The sequence below is a fragment of the Fukomys damarensis genome, unplaced genomic scaffold, assembly GCF_012274545.1.
Source record: "Fukomys damarensis isolate Sample0158 unplaced genomic scaffold, DMR_v1.0_HiC HiC_scaffold_31, whole genome shotgun sequence".
In the NCBI taxonomy this organism is placed as follows: Eukaryota; Metazoa; Chordata; class Mammalia; order Rodentia; family Bathyergidae; genus Fukomys; species Fukomys damarensis.
Window position 1 is genome coordinate 9,478,833 of NW_022900943.1, and position 5,800 is coordinate 9,484,632.

The following is a 5,800-nucleotide window of genomic DNA, read 5'->3' on the forward strand; positions in this document are numbered from 1 at the left end:
ACATTCCTGCTTACCCTATGTAAGTGTTTAAAGGTGAGGTGAGCTTCTTATAGGCAGCATATCCTTCATTTTTCCATTGAGCTATATTATAGCTTTTGATTGGAGAATTTAATCATTTTATCTTAAAAATCGCAATTGATAAATAAAGACATACCATTCCCACTTTATTGTTTTCTGACTGTTCTATGGATATTTTTACTATTCTTCCTTCCTCTGTTCCTCTCTTCCTTTCATCCATTATAATTAGATGATTTTCTGTAGTTATGTTCTTTGGTGTATTTCTCTTTATATTTTGTATATTTACATTAGCTTTTTGCTTTGTAGTTACTATGAGCTTATATAAAATATTAAGTTCATTCCAAAGTAAATAATTTATGTGCATAAAAATCTATACATTTTATCACTCCTCAAAATTTGTTTTTGATGTCACAATATATAACTCTCACATTGAATGTCCATTAGCAAATTATTTCACTTAGTAATTTTTTACTATGAATATGCTTTAACTTTCAATACCAAGAACAAAGCTGTTGGTCAAAAACAAATGGCTAACTAGCCACAATACTTTGCTTCCTACCATTTAGTATTTTCTTCCAAACCCGTGGTTTATTTTTGCTACCCTGAGGTAAAGGACCAGGCTGACAGTGAAATAGTCTTCTGTCTCTTCAGTCCGCACCCGTTCTGCATGCACTCTTCCTTCCACATCTTTGTAGTCGATAAAGTACGTCTGTCTCAAGAAATAAGGACCATCTGAGGGGCAGGAGGCTGGCCTCATGTGGACTGCAGCACTCAAGCACCTAAAGGTCTTCCATGCTCATCCAGAAGAGTCACATCCGTGACAGAATAACTCTCTCTAATGGCATCAAAAATAGTAGTTCTCCATGCAATGCCAACTTTCCCACTAAGAGGAAGGTGTTCTTGGCAATTTTGAAAATGTATCACAGTAAGCTTCCCATATCCGTCTTCAGTGCATCCTTTCATGGTGAAGAGAGTGTGAAATGCACCACGCAGGAAGAAAACACTGCCATGCATGTCAGTGTGGGATTGATAGCCATGCAGTCCGTATTCTGGTTGTCATCCAGAAAGGGAACGTGAGGAGGCAGCTCACAGGGGACAGCAGCTGATTCTAATGTGCCCCTCTCTACAAGATAATGTAAATGAAGGTCTTCCATGACAAAAGCCAGTTCTTCTTCTTTCTTCCAGGGCCCTACCACAAGACCAGGGCTTAAGCTGAAGATCTGAATGAGTCTATCACAGTCAATCATGGTGGATTTGGTTAATTGACTCAGATCCTACTTTGCAATTAAGACCTTTCTGGCAGGGCCTTTATACCGTTCCATAAAAGTTGGTGTTGTACCACACAAATTCAAGGGTGGTGATGTAGCTAAACATGGCCCATTTTTGCCCTACCACACAATAGTAATGGATGTGTCATTTTAAAAAAAGATCAACATACAGCATGATATATTGTCTTCCACTTCTTCCTTCCATATAATTGCCCAACCTAAGCCATATATTCTGAGGGCCTCTTTGGTTTTCACAGGATGGCCTGTGTGAGGGCTGAGAGGTTTGAGAGAAGCTGGGCTAGTGTTGCTTTCACTGATGTGATTTGTTTTGTCATAGAGGTTTTCTTCCAATATCCAGGTTCTTTATCCTCAACTGATATAGTTGTCTCTGCCACTGAATTAACTTCGCAATTAGATCTTTTATGTGCAAAAGCTGTTTAGTAGATTCTGACCCAAATAAAATTGTCATTGGCCAGATGATAAAAGCACCTGTTTGCGCAGCCAGTACACAGCAGGCTCACAGAATCTAAGTAGGACAATATCTTCAGCAAGATTTCTGAAGGCATTCTATCCAAATACACAGAACAGTTAGAGGATGGTTTCTCAAAGCGCGGGCCATGTCTAGCACATTGCCTCAGAGCAGTGTCACCTGCACCAGATTTGATACTCCGCTCCTTTTGAAAAACTCTATCTCTGGAGAGAGCAAGGGAAGAAAGGGAGGAAGGGAGGGAGAAAAGAAAACAGAGAAGGTGAAAGTTGGAGGCTGTGCAATTGTAGTGTCCTGGAATAAAATATAAACCTGAACACTAGACTCTGATGTGTGTTCCTCACTTAATAATATTTAATATTTTTGCTATTACACTTTTAAAAGTGATTTATCCCCCACCATAATAGCGTTAGAATACTCTAAGTCACTTATCTTTCCTGGTAACCTTTGCATGTCCATATGTCTTCATGTTACTAGTCCGTGAGCTTTTGTTTCAGCTTGAACAAATGCCTTCAGCATTTCTTGTAAGGCGAGTCCAGGGTTGATTAACTCCTCAGCTTTTTTTATCTGGGCAACTGTTTCCTTGTCTTTATTTCTAAAAGACAATTTTATTTTTGTTGATAGGGATTTTATTTTTCTCTCAGTACTTTGAGTAAATCATTCCATTCTATCCTGTCCTGCAAGGTTGCACTGAGAAGTCTCCTAATGATCTTACTGAAAGGCAGAAAGAGGCTTATGCATGACATGTGGCTTTTCTTCTGCCACTTTCAAATTTTTCTCTGTCTTTGACTTCTGACAGATTGATTATAATATGTCTTAGCAAAGTCTCCTTTGAATCTAACTATGAACCTTTGACCCTCGTGTACCTGCTTGTTCACGCAGATTTGAAAATGTTTCAGCCATTATTTATTTAAATAAACTTTACAACCTTTTCTCTGTATCTTCTCTCTCTTATGAACATCATGATGTGAAAGTCCTCTTCATGGTGTCCCATAAGTCCTATAGATTTTCTTTGTTCCTTGTTACCTTCTCCCACCCTTCTTACCAAGCATTTTCAGATAACCTGTTTATGAGTTCACAGATTGCACTCTTCATTTCAGTCATTGTGTACTTTAGCTCCAGAATTTCTGTGTGGTTTTTATTTTACATATTTTCTTTATTGAAATTCAAAATTTCATGAAGTTTTCTTTTTTTTTTTGGTAACGGGGATTGAACCCGGGTCCTTGTGCTTGCAAGGCAGGCGGTGGAACCACTGAGCTGAATCCCCAGCCCTCCTGAAGTTATTTTTAACCTGTGTTTTCTTGTAGCTCATTGATCTTCCTTAGAATAATAATTTCGAATCCACTATTTTGTTCCAGAGCAATATTTATTAGGGCAGTTTACAAACCACTTTCCTTCTGAAATACTTTCAATAACTTCTCATCTTACACACAAGATAATCCAAATTCCTCACCATGGCCTACAAGGCCCTCCAGGATTCAGAGGCTGTTGCCTGTATCTCAGCTGTAGCTCATGATCTTCCTCCTTCCCCTCTTTTCTATTTACTGGCTTCCGTGCCTCTCCCACCGTAACATAAAAATCTTTAACACAGAAACTTTGACTGAAATGTTTGTCCTTATACCTGTAGTATCAATCAAAGATTTAAGAGAGGTAGTAAGTTTGCATTTCTTACATGAATTACAACCAGCTGTCACAGAGTGCGGTAGAAGAAAGCTGCTTAACAGTGCAGGCAGAAGTGGTGAGCCTTCCTGATCACACATCCAGTGACCCACCTTGGACCAGGATCCACCTCCTAACTACAGGTTCAGCCATGAACTCACTGATGAATTAATCATGAGCACAGCACCTGCATGAACTAATCACCTTCCGAAAACCCCACTTCTGAACACATGAGACTCGGGGGTACATTTTAGATCAAGACCACAATAAGCAGCTTTAAATACAAATGCACATCATGTGAAGGGCAAATTTATTAATTCAGCAAAACAAAAAGGTATTTACTGAGACACAGGCACTATGTTAGGTGTTAAGAATATGATGTTTTCATAAAATGTTAGTATTTGAAAAACACTTTTCAAGTGTTGGGAATAGAATGTGAAATTATTTGTTCAAAATGGTTATGTTTTACTATTGACTGAAAAGAGAGAGATGCACTGCAACTGTTCATGTAGACTAGTTCAGGCGACCTGAATTAGAACTAACAAGATGCTATATTGTGTGATTGATTGATTGATTTTTATTTATTTGGTATTGGGGATTGAACTTGGGACCTTGCACTTGTGAGGCAGGCGTGATGCCGCTGAGCTAAATCTCTGACCCTTCTGTGTGTTGTAAATGATGGGAAGAAGGATAAGACATGATCTTTTCCCCCAAGTCCCCTGTGGAAATTATACCTGCAAAAGAACAATAAAATGACAGTAATAAAAGTATTCAGTGCAAAGGCAACATTCTTCTGATAATTAAGTAGAATACTTTATTGGAGTCATGTAAGACAATAAAACTTCAGAAGTGATCAAAACTGTTACAGAGCCCCCAGAATTGTTGGCCAAACATCATTTTTCAACAAATAACTATTCGTTTTTTCTTTCACACATACTTCATAATTGATTCTTTTAACCTGAGCATTAGCATTTCTGAGAACTAAGAATATGTGAAATTGCATATACATTATGTATACATATTACATGTTCTTGCATTTTTCTGGGAAGAACATAAGTTTTTCTGTGTTCAGGGGCCAAAATTATTAAAAAAACAGTCATTAAACTGGGTAACTTTTAAAAAGCAAACTCATCACAATGCTTAATACATTAAGAAATGGACAGATTTCAATTCAGTAAGTCAAAGAATATGTATTTTAGTCAATGCTGGAAATGGAATTTTGTGTGTTCTATAGTAATAGATCACAAAGGAAACATTTTAATAACATCATTTATAGTCTGTTAAAAAAAGTATCCCTGATTTTTCTGTTATATTCTAGCTCTAGAAATCATTGGCTCAGTGACTAAAGATACTAAGGATTCATGATTTCTATACTAGGGCAATTTTTCACTCAATTATATTGAGGCACATTTTACAGCTTGCTTCTTTACAAAAAAGCATTTTGGAGGCAATCCAGAGCTTTATTGTGTCATATGGTAGCCGGAAGCTACATGTGACAACTGAGAATATGAAATATGACTGAAATGTGAGATATTCTGTAAGTTTCGAACCCATGACTCTTCTAGACAACACTGACCTAAAAAATAATAAAAGCAGTGTTTTCTTATTCTAACATTTTTTCATGGTCCAATCATTACACATTAAATCATAGTAAGAAAATTACATTACTAGATGTCATACATCCTGCCAGTTTTAATATTTTTTCTTATGCAAATACCATCCATGAGTGTCTTTTAGAGTTCTACACTATATACTGCCTACAGTGTCCTTTTCTCTTCAGGTAGGTTTTGCTTTACTGTACCTAATAGTTGGCCCATGTAGTAGCATGCTGGCCTGGAAAATAATAGTAATTATAATTATATTATAATTATATCAGCAGCAGAACTTTCCTTTTAAAAAATCCATACTTTCCCATTTTCACCCCTCAATGAAATAAGGAAAGTTAGTGAAATAGGCGCTTATTACTTTACCAAAAGTACATATAACTAGGAATTTCCAATGATTTTACTAAAAATCCTTCAGCTGAATTACATTACTTTCATTGTAATATCTTGATTCATTCCCCTTTCCCTCCAGGACACACACACACACACACACACACACACACACGCAGAATAACTTATTGTTTGAGGTTTTTTTCACCAACCACCATCTCCTTCCTCACAGGTGGGTTCTAAAAATTAAAATCATTTATGCTGCCCTTCTGGCAATGATCAGTTCTTTTCCTCGTGTAAAGATAAAGTGTTCACTTTTATTGCCTGTTTCATTATAACGTGTTTTTCTAAATGGAATTAATAGAATACCTACCACAGGTTTCTTTAGTTGATTGGCTATAACTTTGAGAATGTTAATATTCCAGGACATTAAA

General features: G+C 36.8%; 1 pseudogene; it reads right to left on the bottom strand.

The window, feature by feature from the left end:
* Positions 1-580: 580 nt before the first annotated feature.
* On the bottom strand, positions 581-1,867 carry LOC104866791 (annotated as a pseudogene).
* Between the last annotated feature and the right edge of the window lie 3,933 nt (positions 1,868-5,800).